The 19,866-nt window shown below is 38.1% G+C and overlaps 1 protein-coding gene across 1 annotated transcript in view; it reads right to left on the bottom strand.

Moving 5' to 3' along the window:
- Nucleotides 1-19,866, bottom strand: part of Rspo3 (R-spondin 3) — an 85,487-nt gene that overhangs the window by 3,448 nt on the left and 62,173 nt on the right. The gene's annotated exons all lie outside the window — the stretch shown is intronic.

Raw genomic sequence — 19,866 nt, 5'->3', positions numbered from 1 at the left:
ATGTATTGTTTCTTCCTCTGTCATGGCTTGATTTATATGTTTCTTTGGCTACTTATGACAACAAATTCAACTTCCAAAGTATTTCTGCTTATTAGCAAACTGATTAGGATCATTTCTTAAGACAGGCAGAAACATTTTTGGAAGTATCTTGAAGCTGGCTTTATTATCCAAGTAATAGCTATTTACTCTGGGCAGTGAGTGAAAAAGGGAGGAGGTTCTGCTACAGAGACAAGAAATGGTTGCTGCCCAGTGGAGGGTTATTGCGCAAGAGGAAACAAAATGGCATTATTCTTTTCTTCACAGGCCATGTGTTAGTAGTTGGAAATATTCACTATTTTTCTGCATAAATAATATATTTTACTCTTGTCCAAGAAATAAAATAGAAATGCCCAGAGTGGCTGCAGTCCATTAAAAATCACGTGCAATTTGGGATAATTTTGTAAGGTTTTCATTAAAGGGACTTCTCTTTCTCCTGTAGTGACTTGCTGAGTTTTCATTGATGTGGTTAATAGTTATTTTGTGACTCTTTTGCAGTTTTGCAAACTAAGCATTCCAATTAAAACAATCTGGTGTGTGTGTGTGTGTGTGTGTGTGTGTGTGTGTGTGTGTGTGTTGCCCTTCACTGGAAATGTGTGTGTATGGTACTCATGGCCACGTGTAGGTATGCCTGAACTATATCGTGAAGTAGTCTAATGATGAAAAGAACATTCATTTCCCCACAGTGTTTTAGCTGTAAGGAGGAGGTTGTAGTAGAAATCATCAAAGAGAAATCGCTATTAGTAGTTGAGTACAATCAGCCTGCTAGGGTTTGAATGCCCTCCCTTTAAAATTCATGGTAAAATTTAATTGCCATGGTAACCATAGGGACCTGGAAAGGGTGGCTGCATTGTGAGAACTCTGCCCTCATAAATAGATGAGTGTTGCTCTCATGGCAATGGGTTATTGTGGGAATGTGGGATTACTGATAACAATAATGAGTTTAGTCCCATTTCCTCTCTCTGCCTCACACAAGCCGGCTGGCCTTTCTGTCACTTCCTATGCAACCACAGCTTCCCCAGGAGACACCAGTGCAGCATTCTTCTGGCCTCCAGATCCATGTGATAAGTAAGCTTCTATTGTTTAAAGCATAACCTGCGAGAGTCTTTTAGAAAAACAGAAAATAGACCAAGATTGTCCTTGTAGAAAGGCACTAGCTGTGAAGTTTTAGAATACCATCTTTAGGATTGGAAATCCCTGCTCAGATTCTAAGTCTAATTCAAGTAGTTGCATAACCTCTTGCAAGTTTCTGGTAAGCCTCGGGATTAACTGATACTTCAAATAGAAGTAACCCTTTCTCTTTGATAAACATTTCAAGGTTAAATAAGATGCTTCTAGAGCACTTACTATGGTACCTGACATGTTAGTCATGTGACAAACAAAAGCTAATATTGTAATTGTATAGCATGGACATGATGTAAGTCTCCATTCCATGCCAAAGGTATGCCTTTGCCTGAGCATATGGAGAATGGCATGATAACTGTGGCCACATGCCTATACTGAGATGGAGACAACCACAAGATCTTCCAGGAAATACACAGGAAGTGTTGGACTCAGCTAATAGAGACTTAATGCCATTCTTCAGATGATGTTCAAGTTAAACCTAAAGGAGTGACAGAGTTTGTCAGGCTGATGAGGAAGAGGGCAGGGTAGGTAGTGAATGATATGTCAACATGTGACGGCATGCAAGGACACGGTGACCCGAGACACTGAAAGTATACTTCCTTAGTTGGGTCAGAGTCTATATATAGGAAGCTACTGAGAAGCACTGGATTCAATTGCCATGTTCAGAATTTGTCCTGAAGCATCAGTGGTAATGCAAACTCTGGAAGGGCTACTATCAGAATCCTAGAACATAGTGGAGCTTTGCTGTTTGGGTGACAAGTTTAAAAAAAAAACTGTATGTTTTAATATGTGACATTTCATTTTCTAGAAACTTGTTATACATAATAAATTCCATAAAGGGAGCGCAGCTGGTATTTATAATTCAGCTTTACAAGTTTTATACTCTTAATTTAATTTTTGACAGCTTCATACACCTATACAAATATATTTTAGACATATTCATCTCCTGATGTCCTTCCTTAAGATATTAGCTTTTCAAAAGAGTAACTAAAATCTTTACGCAGATAATGAAGCCACACATGATTTAAGGACTTCTTACAAATTAGTATCACACAAGTGAATATATAATAGATAGTGTTGAGATTGTGAAATTATTTCCTACTGATGAAAAAACACAGTCCTTTGCATAACCACTGTCCAGAACCTTCTGTAGACAAGGTTTCAAACACAGAAGACTTTTGAAAATGCAAGTCCCTACACCCTGTGTTGGAGACTATGACACAGTAGTTTTTATGAAGAGTCCAAGTACCTGTAGTTAGCAACTTCAGCTTTACTTTATTTTTTCCTTTTCCCTTCCTTGTCTTTTTTTAGTATTTTCTTTTATTCCCAGTGATTTAACCTGAAATAAAATTACATCTCTTCCCCACTTCCTCTGCTCCCTCCAGCCCCTCCCAGCTACCACACCTCAAATCCCTTTCACGTCCTTCTGCCACTCTGTGACAGCATCTTTTCTTTATTATTGTTACATACATTATATATATATATAATTATGTGTGTATGCACAAATACATATAAATGCAACCTCCTGAGCATATCTTGATATCTGACACATCTAAGAACTCAATTTGTAGAGAAATAGAGTGCCCAATTTCCTTGAATATATACAATCAACATTTAGTTCAAAATCACATGGTTGCTAGTTACTAATTTTTCATAATGGATGTAAAATTGGTGTCAACTTATTAATCCTAGTAATTTGTGAGGACATTTTTAAAATTTGGTATATTCAGAAGAGGAACTGAGGTGGGAAATAAAATTATTTGCAAATAATCTTTGAAAAACATGTAAAAATACAACTATGACTAAAAATGAATAAACTTTTAAGACTGACACAGACAATATCTTGAATTATTTTCTACATTCTTTATTATACGTTATATATTATATGACATTGCATCTCCATGTGGAAACTTAGAGAACATTCAATATTCTTTTAAAACACAGTGGGAATATGATTGAGAGTTATTTTTCCTGGAATCATCAGTGACAATTACTTAGATTTTAAGTAACGTTTTCTTTTTTTCTTTTTCTTTTTTTTTTGTAGACAGAAATGTTTAAGGGGTTTGGTTGTGAAGTTCTCAAAATTGCCAGTAGGGGGAGCTAAGGAGCTTTAAGTAGTTTCTTGTTTTAAGAAAAACTAGACTGAAAATTTAACAGAAATCTAAAAGCGTACTCCCCATTCTAGACTGATAAATAAACATCACCAATTCTATGACCCAACCACCTAGTGAAATATCCCTCCAAAGGGATAAGATTTACCAGTAGGCCTTTCGTTATAAAATGAACTTCAATCCGAAGTGTGTTAAAAGGAGTTCATCTGATTTGTAAATCTAAAGTTGGCCGTGGTTTTACGTACAAAGGATAAAAATTACAACTTTTGTTACTTTTAGCTAATAGGTCAGTGGAGAAGAGTTGCACAGGAGGGGTCTGCTGCTGCAGTACAAGTATTTTTATGCAGCAATTATGATCTGTTGTGTAGATACATACTTAAAAGGCCTTTGACCTGTGGGCTGTATAAACACGGGACAGCTTGACCCAGTGGTGAAGAACACAGCTGAAAGCCATCAGGGCCAAATGTCCTTCTCGACTATATTATTACCCAGTAGAGCCGACTTGAGAAACATATTCAAACCTTTTGCCCCCTTTTCGCTTGTTTGTTTTTACTAAAATAGATACACTTACTGCCTCTGCTGTAATTTTAAGAAATACAGTAAAAACAGTCGGAGACTAGACATCTTTTATAGACAAACAGGCAGACATTTGATTGCTTCAACTTGAAACTTAAAGCTGTCCAAGTTACGGGTTTTGTCAGTTCACAGACAAATCGGTCCTGTGGCTTCTCTGCCTGACTCCGAGGGCACTTTTGATGAATTAGCCCCAGAGAGTTAATGTGACGTATCATGACGTGCTCTGCTGCATAGCGTTAAGTAGGGATAGTCTCCTGCAGTCAGTCACTTTTGCAGCGACGCCTCTAATCCCTGGGGCCTGTGAGCGCTGAGACTGTGCTTTTGTTCACACCTGGAAAAGCTAATTTCAAGAGGTGCTGTCTGTTCACACCGTGTTCTTTTCAGAAGGAAGAGACGGCTTGAGGTAAGACACCACATGTTCAGTTGAGAGGTGAAAGAAGATCATCTCAAGCTTCCTAATGGAGCCCCCGGGGTCCTTGTCCTCTGTGACTTGACCCTTCTTGCTCCCTCACCGACTTGGCTGACCTCACGCTTCTCTTCCTGCTCATCTCTGTATCCCCACCCCTGCACCCCTTAATTTCTTCTGATTCCATTGACTTGTTTACCGAGAACACAGTTTCTAGAATTCCTTGCCTTACCTCGGACTCATTTTTAATTCTCGGGCCTATGATCTCTTCATGGCATCTTCCTTGGTTTTCTGAACTTTCCCTAAGCTCGCCTAGTTTACTTACGGCATTTCTGAAGATGCCCTGGGCTCTCGGTAAAGATCCCCGCGGCAATCAAAATGCCCAGGCTTGCAGCAGGTCTGGTGGTGCCAACCTGCAATGCCACTTACTCAGGAGGCTGAGGAAGGAGGATCTCAAATTCAAGGTCAGCCTAGGCAACTTAGGAGTTCAGGTCCTTTGCAAGAATAAGTGCTCTTAACCACTGAGCATCTCTACCACACAATTAAGAAAGTCTTTAAAGAGATTTACCCCACTTTTCGCTTGGTTAGGCTCATTATCCACCGAGGAGTCAGAATCTGAAATCTGAATTTTGGTTCATGTCCTGACAACATATGTTTCTACGACCCTAAAACAGAGTTAAATCAATCCTACCTCATGAACTCTGCTGCCTCGAACCCTAGGCTGTAATCCTTGTTTGCATATGCCCTAAATAAACTCTTCATGGCACTGGGTATTACCTAGCAGGGCATCTTCTTGTTGTAAATCATCAGTGTTAAATGAATTAAAAGTGAAAACTGGACAAAGTACTCACAGATTTTTTTTAAAAAACAGAACTATTTGTAATATTTAAAATGTACTCATTTTAAAAGTAACGTGAACCTTACTGTTTAATAGATTAAAACAGAGTAGGAAATGAAGTTTTATATTAGATATTTTAAATTTAATGTTATTTATCTTTGTGGGCTTGTTTCTCTTGAACAAACTATCGTTTGGCTAAATATTCAGTTAAAGCTAGCGATTTCAGTATTTTCAGTGTAAGAATTCTTAATTTTGAAATACTTTCCACCACATTAGGTCAGATTACAAAACTCTTGGACAGTGAATCAAACACATTAATTTACATGTTGAAATGTTCTTAATTGGCACATGTTTGAATAGCACATTTTGAGTTGGATGCTGAGTCTTAGACAGTTTTATCCACTGGATCAGCATATAAATTAATTCTGACGATCACTTGATGTTAAAATTATGATCAAATTCATTCTAATTTAGTTCATTAAATTTTATACATTCATGTCTTTAGTCATAAAACTCATGGCTACCTTATGAATTGTATATTACAGCTTACCAAAAAGTTATTCTGTATAGAGTATTTTGGTTATTTTATATACCAGCTGTAAATTTTTATAGATTGTTTATAAACTAAAATAAAAGTACTTATAATCCCGGAATTTGGGGCAACTTTTATTGCTTGAGAATGTATTTTGATCAAGTATGTTTTCAATTCTCTCCCTATCAATGCTCCTCCTAGCACTTTAGCACTTGCCAGTTTTATCTATCTATCTATCTATCTATCTATCTATCTATCTATCTATCTATCTATCTATCCATCCATCCATCCATCCATCCATCCATCCATCCATCCATCCATCCATCCATCCATTCATTCTTAAAAAAAACTATTTAGTCCACTTAGTGCTTCTAGTATGTACATGGGTATAGGGGCATCTACTGGAGCATTGGTAGCCTCTCAAGGGCCGAATTCCTGAAAACGCACGCGCGCGCGCGCGCGCGCGCGCGCACACACACACACACACACACACACACACACCAAAACAAAACAAAACACTGAGTCTCCCTGTCCCAGAAGCCATCAGTTGCTAATAGCTCCTCAGCTGGGGGTGGAATTTTGTGACTTTTTCCCCGCTCCATGATGGGGTTTTGTTTGACTCGATCTTGTGCACGCACATCTTACACATGCTGTCACAGTCACTGTGAGTCATCTGTGCGACTGCCCTCGTTTGCCCAGGAAACACTTCCTCTGCAGTCATGTACTGTCTCTGACTCTTACATTCTTTCTCCCACTCCCTTATGTGATGATCCCTGAGCCTTGGGAGGAGGGTATGTGATACAGATGTCCCTAGTAGGGCTGAATACTCTGTGAAGTCTCTTATTCTCTGTGCCTTGGTCAGCTGTGTTAATCGTCTCCATGTTAATCGCCATCTACTTCAAAAGGAAGTTTCTCTGATGAGGGTTGAGAGATGTACTAATCTATGGGTATCGCAATAAACCATCAGTTGATTTAATGCTACTTTCATTTAGTAGAACAATAGTAATAAGTTCTCCCCTAGGAACCATGACCCACCTAACCGTGAGTTGTTGGCCTTATTTGTGGTGTCAGGCATTAGCTCCATCTTGTTAAGCAGGCCTTACAGTCAATAAAAAAAAGTTGCTGATTACTCTCATAACATTCATGTTCATGTAACTATTGCACTGGCGGGCAGTGGCTGAGCTCTAATATTTCAAAGACCATAAAATTGTAGTTGGCAATAATTGTCATGTCTTACTAAAAAAATTTCAATTTGGACCTAATCTTCTCAAAACAATGAATATCTCCCAAATGAATTGATGTGCTTATGTCTTTTACATGTGTGCATGAGTGTGTGTGTGTGTGTGTGTGTGTGTGTGTGTGTGTGTGTGTGAGAGAGAGAGAGAGAGAGAGAGAGAGAGAGAGAGAGAGAGAGAGAGAGAGAGAGAGAGAGAGAACAGTGTGTGTGAGAAGATGGGAAAAGGACATAGGTGTTTTGTCATATCATTCTCCACCTTATTTCTCTTGGTAGGATCTCTCACTGAACCTGGAATTAGACTGACAGCCAGCAAGTCCTCGAAATCCCTGTCTGTGCCCATGGAGGTTCTGAAATTAAAAGTTGGTATATGGCCACACCCAACTTTTTAATGTGAGTTCTAGGGATTTGAAATCAGATTTTCATGACTGTGCAGCAAGTATTCTTAACAACTGATATGTCTTTCCAAACCATCATCTCTTAATTTTTGTAATATATCATTCTATGTAGTCTTCCTTCTCACTACCCACCCTAGTTTGTATCCTTGCTCATTTAGAATATGGCTGGAGAATATCTATAAATCAATGTAATGTTTATGTCAAATACAGTTGCCCTTAGTATAAGGAAAGGATGGGTGACAGGACCCCAATGGATTGGAAACTCCAATCTCTTACATAAAATGATGTAGAATTTACATATAACCTATAAAATCTTCTCAGATACTTCAAATCATCTTGACACTATTGATTATATCTAGTACAATATCCATGGCATGTAACTAGGTTATTATGCTTACTTGTTTAAAGAATAATAACAGCAAAAAAAGCCTTCACATGCAATCCATTTTTGATCTGAAGTTAGTTGAATTCTCAAAGGCAGAACTGTGTTTTGGAGAGATGATGTAATTTTGTCAAATAACTTCAGCAAGTTTTCTCAGGAATTTAAACATTAAAAACAATGAAAAAACTCTTAGAAGTCTCTGTCTCACAGATTCTGAATTTAAAGTCCATAAATCATATCAACTGTGAGTTTTCCTATAAAAATATTTATAATCAGCATATATAATTACCTGTCAGAACATTTATCCAGCAACTCCATTAAGTTTGGAAAAAAATCATTCCTTATTTCCTGACCATAATTCGTTCCTTTAAAAAACTTTTCCCATTCTTCCTCATGAATTAGTTGGCTTAATTTTGTGCCAATTTAAAATGACCATATCACTAATCAATAGGAAGGCTGACAGTCCTGTCTATAGTGCAGATTTCTCTGAAAGCTTACATTGTCACGTTCTTTGTGAATCAACATTTTGTTGTTCTAAATCTCAGGCTGAGTTGAGTCATGTTTTCCCAGCTCCAGCCTAGGGACTAGATGCTAGACAAATAAGTACCTGATGGGCAGACACATCAGGAGGTGGGGGGATGGACAAGTCATAAAGATGGCGTACTTCTGTCTTCTACACCCAGGACAGAAGCTTGAGTAGGCTTGTCTTCCCTTCTAATGGGCCTCTTTCTGGCTGACCTGTTGAGACAGGCCCTGGACACTGGCTGCAAGCCTGTTAGCCCACTCTTCACTTTCTAAGCTGACCAATCCAAAATGAGGGGAGGGGCATCAGCCCACCAAACCCCTTTACTCCTCCAGCCCTTCAGGGGAAAAGTGGATATCAGAAACTGAAGTATCTCTCCATTTCGGAAGGAGCTTTCTTTCTGCGTGCCTGTCTCTGCGTGCACATTTCTTCGCTCTCGATAAAATTTGTTACTAGTTGTTGCCTCCTGTGTCTGAGATATTCCTTGCCTTTCACTTCTTTAACTGGTGGAGTCAATGAACCTGATTAAGACCCCTACATGATAACACAGTAAAAAAATACTTATATTTATTGTCTTATCTAATCCAACTTTTTTTAAGAATATGGGAGCCCATCATTTTATTAATATTTTTTACATGTGTATATGTAGTATGTGTGCATGCATGCTCACATGTGTGGGTACTTAACTTGTGTGTGTGTGTGTGTGTGTGTGTATGTGTATGAGAGAGTGTGTGTGTACACGTGGGTTGCCTAAGGTCTTCCTCTGTTGATCTCCATTTTATTTTGTTGAGGCAGGGTCTTTAGTGGGAGGGATTACAAGCAGCTGCCAATCCTGTCTGGCCTTTTATGTGAGGTCTTGGGGATTTAAACTCTGGTCCTCACATTTATGTGGCAAGTGCTTTATCCAGTGAGCCGTCTCCCCAGCCTCGTGTCAGTATTTGATTCTAAGTATTTATGCTTTGATATAAAGTAGTATCAACATAGTATTCTTGTAGAGGTCTGGATAAAAATGCATTTGGTTTTCCCTGTTTTTCTTCAGCTACACACATAGGTTCTTAAAATATTCCTTCATTTGTGGAAGAGACGTTCTCACATCCCTTCATGGTAACTACACAGCTGAACCTTTTGTAGTTATTGTTTGAAAAGGGAATCTCTAAGCCAAGAGCATTGTCTTCATCTTTGGTGAAATATAGCTTTCTAATTAGCAGGAAAGGCCTTTGTTTCCAAAGGCTGAACAGAATGCTACTTGGAAAATTTACTCCAGCTGAGTAAATTGAAGAACTGAAAGAATTCCAAAGAAAGAATATTCTCTGGGCATTTATCATTTGATTTTCATTTGGATAAATGTCTACTTGCTCCAAGAATTTGTCTCTGAATTGTGTTCCTCTGAGACTGAGAAGGGAGTGTTGATAGCCATGTTTGACGCCCCTCCACTTCCTCTCTCACCCGAGCTGTCTGCTCCCCCAGATTGACAGCACGGGATGCCTCACCCTTGCTGACAGGCTTGTGTGATTGATTAGACAAGAAATGGCGATACTCTTCTCTTTTGCACTCATTCACTTTGCTGTCTAATTCTAATTCTACGACAGCCCATTCTGTCTTGTCTTTGAAATTTTTTCTGTCCTGTGTGGTGGGGGAAGTAGCTCTAATCTAGAACCCCTTCACGGGGGGGGGGGAGGGGGGGCAACCCAACTTCTAAGTGTGCACTTTGTGACATTTTTGTTAAACTCATTACAGTCTTCTATGGCTATCAGTTAATATTTCCGGCTACTTATTGACTACATAAAGCTAATTTTAAAATGTAACCTTGAGTATTCTTAAGTCCTTTTTTTTGCTTTGATTCACTGTTTTTTTTTTTTTTTTTTTTTTTCCCTTTGTCTTTGCTGCATGCCATTTTAAACTCTTTTCATAACTGGTTTGAAGAACAAAGAGGATCTGAGGTTGTCTTGCAGCAATCGGGGGCATGTTTGACATACACTAGGTCCCGAGTTCAGTTCCTAAAACCACGAAAGCATACAAGCAAACATGCTCATAGGAGCTTTACTCAGTGATCTAGTTTCATTCTTATTACTGTGATAAAACACCTCAGCAAAAAAGTCACTTAGATGAGAAAGGTTTATTTGGCTCAAAACTCCTGTGTTCAGCCATCACTGCAGGGAGTCACAGGAGAAGATGACTGAGGTAGTTGGTCAGGTCATATCCACAGCCAAGAACAGAGAGAAATAACAGCATGCATGCTCGCTTGTGCTCTTGTGTTCAGCTTGGTGTCTGGTTTCTTAGATAGTTCAGATACTCTACTCCTCACCTGCCCTGCCCCCTATCCAATCTGGCTGAGGGACTAGAACTGAAAACAGTGAGCTGTGTTTTACCATGTCACTTAAGTGCTAAGACAATTCCTGACAGATATGCCATGGGCCAGCCCAAAGGTTGACAATCCCTCACTGAGTCTCCTTCCCAATCTAGGCTGTGTCAAGTTGACAATAAATGCTAATCATCACACTCAACACTTTTTATATTAAACTTTGTGATTAATTGGTTGTACTCATAATGGAAATCAGAACAGAAGAGCAAAGTTCACCTATAGCAAAAAGTATGAATCGTTGTAACAATGGTTTCTCCCATTCTGAGTAATGGCAAACTGAAAAAGCTTTTCCCATGCATTGTCCTAACCAGCAAGACAGCTCTTTGTAATTGTTTCAATAGTGGTTACATAGTGACTTAATTTTCCTTGAAATATTTTAGCAGTTGGATAGGCTCAGTGATGTAGAAATATTAGTAAGATTTTACTCTCTCCTATTTATAGCTTTCACCATTCTTGGTCTATCACTGTATTATGTGTGTTGGGGTGGGTGGGGGCTGGAAGAGTGGACACATGTGCATCAAATGTGCTTGATTGTTTGTGTGTGTATATATGCATATATTTATTTATAGGTCCTTTCCAACCACAGATGGAAAAGTTCTAATTTTTTTTTTGGTGGATTTAAAAATATAAATTCCAAGACAGCTGGCTTTTCATTTTAATCTTTGATAATTCTAAATGGAAATGTTTCCTTTGAAAGACTGTTTCAAAAATTCAAATCTTCAACCAAATGAATGGAAGCACATAAACTATGAACCAAAGGCTGAGGGGCCCCCAACTGGATCAGGCCCTCTGAATGGGTGAGACAGTCATTTGGCTTGATCTGTTTGGGAGGCAGCTGTGCGATGGTGCCGGGTCCTGGGCTTGCTGCATGAGTTGGCTGTTTGAATCCTGGGACTTATGCAGGGACGCTTGGCTCAGTCTGGGAGGGGGGGACTGGACCTGCCTGGACTGAGTCTATCAGGTCGATCCCGGTCCTCGGGGGAGACCTTGATCTGGAGGAGGTGGGAATGGGGGGTGGGCTGGGGGAGGTGGAGGGGGGCGAGAGGGGGAGAACAGGGGAATCTGTGGCTATTATGTGGAACTGATTGGTGTTGTAAAAATAAAAAATAATAATAAAAAAAAAAGAAAAAAAATTCAAATCTTCAGGAGATTTCTGTTTTACTATATCTTTTCCTTTTTTTTCTTTCTTTTCCAGAGATAGAGTTTCTAGCCTAGCTGGATTCTAACTCCCTATATAGAGCTATGACAGTGAATTACTGATCTTTCTGCCTCTACCTCCAGAGCCAGAACTATAGGTGTATGCTTCTACACTTAGGTTATGTAGTGCCTGGTAGGCAAGCGCTCTATCAACTAGACTACATCCCAGACTTTAACTTTTTATTAACAACCATATGTTCTATATATTCAATTAACATGTAGCTTGCCTTTTTTTTTTAACTCATAAAACACAGTTGGAAAATGGAATGTGGTTTTGTAATAAACACCCGATTAAAGCAAAATAAGTCAAAGAATTGTTTTCATTTTGGGGGAACTCAAACTTCTCTATATACTTCATCTTGTAATATTGACACTGTCAATAATAAAAAAAATTTCTGTGCTATTATTTTGTTCCTAGATAGTGTGTTTTCTTCAATTAGTTTGATTTGCTATGTATAATGGAATATATAATTAATTACAGCTGTACTGCTTTTGCAATGTATCTGTGATACTGAATTTTGCTTCTATTTTTATAATGTTAATTAGAATAGAATGGGAAGACAAATTATGATGAACTTACCCTCTAGAAATTTTATCTTAATTTTGATTCACTAGTATTTTAACATGAAATAACATGGCTAGGGCAGATTATATGGTGGCAGGTTGAGGTGGTGATAGTGTTATGTGGTTTCTAGGAGTGGATTTCTGACCCATTTGCATGATTTTGTACACAAATAGAAGCAGGTGTAATATGTATTCCTGTTTTCTTGATGAGCATTAACTCATTGCTCTGAAATCAAGTGGCAGGTAAACTTTTCTTGTAGTCAAGAGTCATGCAATGGCTACTCTATAGATGTATATTGAATAAATTCAATGAAAAAATAACCTTTTTCTTAATTTCATGGCCATCATGTGATGAAAAAAAAATGCCTTTACTATTACGTTTTCTTGAGTTTGAAACTCTGTGTTTCAGACAAATTGTCTCAATGAGCCCTATTGATTCTATAGTGTTCTCTGCCAGTGGCCTCTTCTGTTCAAACACTGAATTCAAGTGGCTACAGCCCACTGAGAGTCATCACGGTCCCAGGAAAATCATTCCAGCTTGTCACGCTCTAGTAGGTTCTTTGTGGGACCAAGCCAATGACTGAATAACTATGAATAACTAGGGAATCCCTGGCAAGAAGAAACTCTAGGAAGCCAAATTTCCAGAGAAGTGAGAAGGAATTATATTCCATTTTATTCTGAAATTTTAAATTCTGGAGGGTTCTTAGAGACTTAAGAGCTCTCACATTTCCACAAAGTTGGGCATGTCCCATCTCCAAGCTTGACAGCAGTCTAATAAAAACTTTCTGAGCTTGGAGAAAAAAGAGGTGGCCCTGGAGAGCAACGGAAAACAGAAACAGAGGTGGGAAGGAAGGGAGTTTTGATTGTGAAAAGTTAAAAGATTCTAAAACAACTTTCTCTTAAATTATCTTTTATGGCAGGCATACATAATGCCTTGGTAGAGTTGGGAATGCAGTCTTATTTTAAAGTCATGAAATATGATCCTGGCTCATCTTGCCTCAATCTTGGGGCTTTTATCCTCTTTTGAAGTGGCACTACATAGTTTCAGAAGCCCGAGTTGCCCTTGAGTTTTGAATGACTGTGGCTTTGGTTGTAATCCATTGAATCTTGCTTTCTGTGAGATGCCACCCAAATGAAGGACTGTTGGTTGGATAGTACAATGAAACTTCCACTTTAGAGGGTAGTAAGGGCAGCAGGCAGCATGAATAGTGCAACTAATGGGGAGAGAAAGTTCTGGGAAAGACTTAAGTACATGATCTGAAAGTGAAAGAAAATGTAGAAATCTCTGAAGGAATAAAGCTTGCTGTCTTGCTCAACATTTGGGAAAGTATTTGTTATTAAGTGAGGTATGTAAAAACCAAATAAGATGATCCTGGAAATAAGAAGACCTGATGAAATAGAAATAATGATTGTGTGTGTGTGTGTGTGTGTGTGTGTGTGTGTGTGTGTGTGTGTGTGTGTGATGTCTATGGATACCTGTGCTTTCTGAGGTCAGAAGATCACCTCCATTCTCTGCCTTGTGCCTTTGGGACAGGATCTCTCACATAATTAGGAGAGTGACAGGTAGCAAGCCCCAGAGATCCTATACTTTTATCTCCCATAGCTCTGGGCACAGGCATGCATGCAGCCATGTGCAGCTTTTTACATGTATGCTGGAATCCAAACTTATGTCCTCATGCTCACAAACAGAACACTCCTACCCACCAAACCATGTCTCCAGCACCAGTAATGAAGGTTTTAAAAGAATAAATAGCTTTAGATAATCTACGAATTGGGTTTTAGTCTCTGAGCAAAATGAACCACCTCCTTGTGTACCTGAAGACCATCTTAATGTAGAAAGATGATTGTTGATGGTTGTATAAAAACCCTCCCAATTACTAGAGAATTTTAAGGGGGGAAACGTAATGATCCAGAGATAATTCTGCAGATTAACGATTAAATCATTAGAGAAAGCAGAAGTAAGATATGTAGGCTTATTACTTGCTGTGCTGGGATTTGGGGGGAAAGTAGGGAGAATCATTTTGTCTCCATTAGATCTTGATGGCGCTTCATAAAGCATAGTGTGGAACTCCACACACTTGGAGGTTTTTAAACTATGGGCGACTTGAGCTAAGCATGTAATATTTTCTGGTAGGCTTTACTATATCTCAACAGATTGGAACATGACTCTGGGAATCTGCCCTACCAAATAAAAACTTACTGCATGACTTCTGAAAACAGCAAAAATTTCTAACACTAATGACTGGTCTCAGCCAACTTGCATTCCTGCTTCTAACAGCTGATAACATTCTTACTTAATACATGGAATACTATACTAATGTATTTTACTATACTTGTTGAGTATTTGAAATTAGCTTTCTCTATATACTTTCCAAGGTACATTTCAAAGGTTATTTTTCATGAAACTCCAAGTGGTCATTCCCTAGCAGGTGAGGAGAAGTTCAACAGGAAGAGTTGCTATGACTTTTGACTTTGAAGTCACAATCACGGAGATTGAATTTCTTCCAAGCCATGTAGTCAGTGTCTATCTTTGAGAGGTGACACGTAAACACTCAAGACTCTATCCACTAAAATATGTGCTTAAAAAAAGAGTATGACATAAAACATAAAATATGTGAAGTAGGTATCAAGAGATATGCACTTTGCACTTGGCTATGTCATTTATCAGCAATGTGACTGTAAGTAAAGCACTTTTGTGTTTAATTGTTGTATTTGTGAAAAACAAAAATCAATTACTGTTTGCAATAGGTGTGAAGAAGAAGTAATATGTAAATACTAGAAAGTAGAAAAATACTAAATTGAAAATTTCTAAACTAATGCTTCATTGTGATAAATTCAATGAAACCACAAAAGAGCTGTGTAGATCATTCACTTTAGGGAATTGATTAGTCTTGATCTGGCTCAAGAAAAATCTCAGCAGCACTTAATTCATTTAAGGTTGGGGGGGTAGTTCTTAACCTTTTTAAGTCTACATGCAGTAGCAAAATTATGAAAGTTTTTTTAACCACCTACATGTCTCTTAAATGTGTCACTCATTCATCATCTATAGATAAGTGTCTACCACCTCTAAAGTCTTTTCTTAAATTAAAAATATATAATTTATTATTATTATGTGTGTATTTACAAATAAGCACCCTTGCCATGGTGTGTAAGTGTGTGTGTGTGTGTGTGTGTGTGTGTGTGTGTGTGTGTGTACACACACGTGCGTGGACACACATAGCCATGTAAGTGCTTCCATGTACCTTCTGCCTTGCTGTCAGGCTGTCTCCTTACAGCACAGATGGCTTACCTCTTATTTTTGTTGGCAGCGCGATTTTATATGCCTCCAGAGTTGTCCACCTTGTTTTCTCAAGGTACAGAAGACCCTTTGTAGCCAACGGCAGCCTGTTTTCTCTTTTCATTTTTGTTTTTGAGGATCTCTTTTTTTCTCTCATTTTGCTCTTGCTTCACCCCAGTTCTTTCTCTCCTTATTACTTGGCTATCTGGCGTTTGCACCTTAGTAAATGCTACTCCATGGGAAGTTCCTTTGCCTTTTCACAGGAGAAACATTTCTCCCCAGTCTTCGGGAGTCTTGACAGCTTATCCCCTCAACATCAGAGAACAGCCATCTGCTCTGCTTTTGTTCCTTTATAACCAAATCTCCTAGAAAATTATGGACATCTAAACCAGTCTCCTACATATTTGTAACTCTTTACTGCTATATTTATTTCTAGTCTCTAGTACAGGTCCAGGAATAGAGGTTAATATATGTCTGACATGCAGCAGTTACAAGTAGCACGTAAAAATCAAATGAAAAAAAAAATCAGCAGACAAAATGTTCAACACCAGAATCATGGACAGCAAAATGGGTGGTGGCATTACAAGCTGAAATAACAGCTGTTCTTAAACAACACAGTTTGATTACAATTCTATTCATAGACAAATTTCTTTGTAGTTCAGATGATTTCATTGGTCTTTCCTTTTCCTTCATTATTTTCCTTTGTCACAATCTTTGCCCTACTTATGATATAGGAAACTTAGATATTATCAATAAAATTAAAATAAAATTACTCAGGAGATAAAATTAAGGCATGGAATTGTTGATCACTCCATCTGGGAGAAGGATGTATGCAAGGGTTACCTGGAGTTACATCATATCCAGCTTCCAGTTGGATTTCTGATTAGTATGAACAGCATGATCATGTAGGAGTTACTTAGGGATAGCAGGTTTATATACATTTTTTCAAACAATGTTTTTGGGAAGAAATAGCTTTTTGGAATTAGTGGAAATATATAGGAAAAACAGACAGTAATTAAAAAAAACTGGAGAGACTTAGCTGAATTTGTCAACAGTGATTTTGGAGGAAATCACCACCATGGCTGTCCTTTTCATCAAAATGAGTAATGTCAGTCTTTGGCTAGTAGACCATTCATCCCAGCACCACTATGAAAGTATTTTGCAAATTAGATTTCTTCACATTTTAAAGAGGCATGAGCTGATTTTATGAAACAATCCTATAGTAGGTAAACAAATACCCACCCCCCTCAAAGAGGAGGACATGGGCACATCCTAACCCTGGGAGCCTGTGAACATGTTAATTTAAATGCCAAAGGGAAGCTAAGATTGAAGATGAAATTGAAGTTGCTCACTGTCTGAACTTGAGATAAGAAGAATACCCAGGGTTCTTCTGACTGATCCGCTTGTCTACACAAGTCTTTGAAAGAGAAGAACAGGCAAAAGAGAAGGCCAAGAAATGCATATGAAAAAGACTCAACTCAAAATTTGTGCATGTGAAGATGGAGGCAAGTGCCACCAGCCAAAAAATGAAAATTACTTCCAAAATCTAAAAGAGACAAGCAAAAAGCTTCTTCCCAGAGACCTCCAGGAAGGAACCCTATCTTGCTGGCACCTTGATTTTAGCCTAGTAAAAACCTTCTGACCCATGTAACTATACCATGATAAATTTTTGTTGCTCAAGTTACTCATTCTTGATAATTTCTGGTTGCAACATAAAATGAATACAAGACCAACCTTGTAATGTTTTTCTAGTATTTCAACACACAGACGACACACACGTGCGTGCACACACACATGTAACCGTTTTAAAGACTACTACACCATTCTTCAGTGCTGGAGGGTATACACAATGATCACTTCTGGTTTATGAGCAGCATGTAACTTGTCTGTACAGGATGTTGGAACAGGAGAGCCTTAATTTCCTTTTTTGCAAATGTTGTTCCAACAAATGTAGCAAAAATGAATTCATCAATGACCAAATGCAAAATGATAAAAGAGGCTAAATATCAGAAAAAATACCTTTTCCCAATTATATTTCGAGTTCACACTTTTACTCTAAATCCAATTCTCAAGAGTAGCAAAAATTGCCTTTCCTAAAAATGATCCTATTAGATATTTATTAAATCATGAACAAGTCTTAACACACTTTGTGGTTCAGTGCCACACACAGTCTATATGTTTTTGTGTCATTTCTGAAAAAAAGATTCCTATTAAGCAGTAATTCATCTGGACTATATTCATCTGCAAGATCAAGACACATGAAAGAATGCAAAACAGTAAAATTCCCTAAGGATGAAATTTTATGCTTTACTCTATCCCCTACATAATGAATTTACAGAACTTGGGGACGTTTCCTCAGTTTTCACTGTTCTTGACCTTTTCCAAGACTTTTTCTCAGATGGTAAAGGGTCCTGAGCTAATCAGAAATCAACACAGGAGGCTGCATTACATCAGAACTACATGTTTAGTCTTCCTCCATAGAAACAATCAAGAAAAATCACTTATGAGAAGACATATAACCAGAGATATTTATATGTAGCACAAAGAACTTTTCTATTTGTCAGAATTGCGATTACTTACATTTTTGGTTGTGAGCCTAGCCTTTAATTGCTGAACCATCTCTGCAGCCCAGAATTGCAATTACTTAATGAAAATGTTTGAAGAACCTAAAACTATTTTGTACAAAAGTTGTTTTATTAATATTTGCCCTTTATTCAGTGGTTGTAAAAAAAAAATAGAACTCAAGAAAAATTTAATGTATGACAAGTGTAGCTTAGTGTTTCCCCATAAAATGCAATGTCTAATAAACCATTATACTGGGAGATGTAATAGTTAACACCCCTGTATTTTAATTTATGATACCATTTCCTCAAAGGATTCCCAGTCCCAGACTTGCAGCTAAGTGCATACCTATTAACATCTAGAAGACACCGGATTAGTTTCTTATTTCTGAAATATATATGAATCAAAGCAAGACTGCATCCCACAAATTCTGTCTGGATGCTAAATGATAAAAGCTGGTTCACTGTCACTGTCTTGAAAAACAACATAATCCCATACTAACACAAAACCTTAAGTCAACTGTTGGGCTCTGACTGAGTTCCCTCTCTGGACAGCATTTACAGTTGAGTTCTTGAGGACAAACAAACATATATGTTAAAAAACAAGTTTGGCTTCTTGTGGGTTCTCTCTTCCTTTGTCATTTAGCTCTTTTACTCAGCTGTTAAAAAGAGGTAAAGTAAACACAAATCCTGCAGACTGATATTTTCTCAACTTCAATTCCTGTTCCACTATTTTCATTCTTCATTCTGCTCTGACTATTCAAGCCTGTGGTTTGTGGCATAATGTGCTCATATATTGTTACTGATGGATACAATGCAGCATAAGCTCCTGTGATCAGCCCTTGTCACTAGTGAGGAATATCTGGGGCCACTTTAAAATCTATTTCAGATTACATCTGCATCGGAGTTGTGTTTCTGATGGAGGTTTACCAACCCTGCTGTCTCACGGTGATCCATAGGTCTCACATGATCAATAGGTCTTTTTTTTTTTTTTTTTTTGTATAGAATTGCCATTAGTGAGTCTCTGGTATGAGTTGGTCACTCAAAAGACTGGGAATTCACATTGGCGACACTGGAGCAGATTTTAGTGTTATTGGCTTGTTTTCAAGAATTGGGTAACATGTTATAGTTTTTGATGATTTGTTGGTTACTTGTTATTCTTTGAAATTCCCAAGGAATGAGCAGAATACCCAGTGGGAACATTGATGTCAGCAATGGACTCTGCTGTCACTTTCATGGGACATCAGCCTTGGCACATCACATGAAACCCCCAGAAGCAGGCCATTCTTGGGTCAGAGTTCTTAGCTAGAAGATGTGCTACTGCTAAGGAAGAACCAACTTTGAGAGAGTTCTTGGCTTAAAATGTTAAGATGTATGAATCTTAGTATGGTGGGTAGGAAAACAGGTAGAGATGGCTGGAATAAAACCTGACTGCCGCAGAGAATCTCTAGGGCAAGGGAGAGACAACTTGCAACCATCAAAAATGTCACCTGAACATTTTCCTCAATATTTAGGGCAAGTATCACCTGAGACAAATGCAAAAGAACTTTGGCCTCTAATAAAATTAAACAAATACAGAAACTCTAGAGCCTACTGTTTTTCTCTTAAATCATACTTTGAGCTTTACTGTGTTCACAGTTATCCTAAATTCATCCTAAGCTCTTTTCTAGACACCTAGATGAAGCAGGTTTTCTTTCCAGATGCTAAAAAACCATTGAGCTCCTTTCACTGTCATATATTTTTT

This window comes from Peromyscus leucopus, chromosome 8a, assembly GCF_004664715.2.
Source record: "Peromyscus leucopus breed LL Stock chromosome 8a, UCI_PerLeu_2.1, whole genome shotgun sequence".
Classification (NCBI taxonomy): Eukaryota; Metazoa; Chordata; class Mammalia; order Rodentia; family Cricetidae; genus Peromyscus; species Peromyscus leucopus.
The sequence above is the reverse complement of the archived record's forward strand: the minus strand, read 5'-3'. Positions and strand labels throughout refer to the sequence as shown.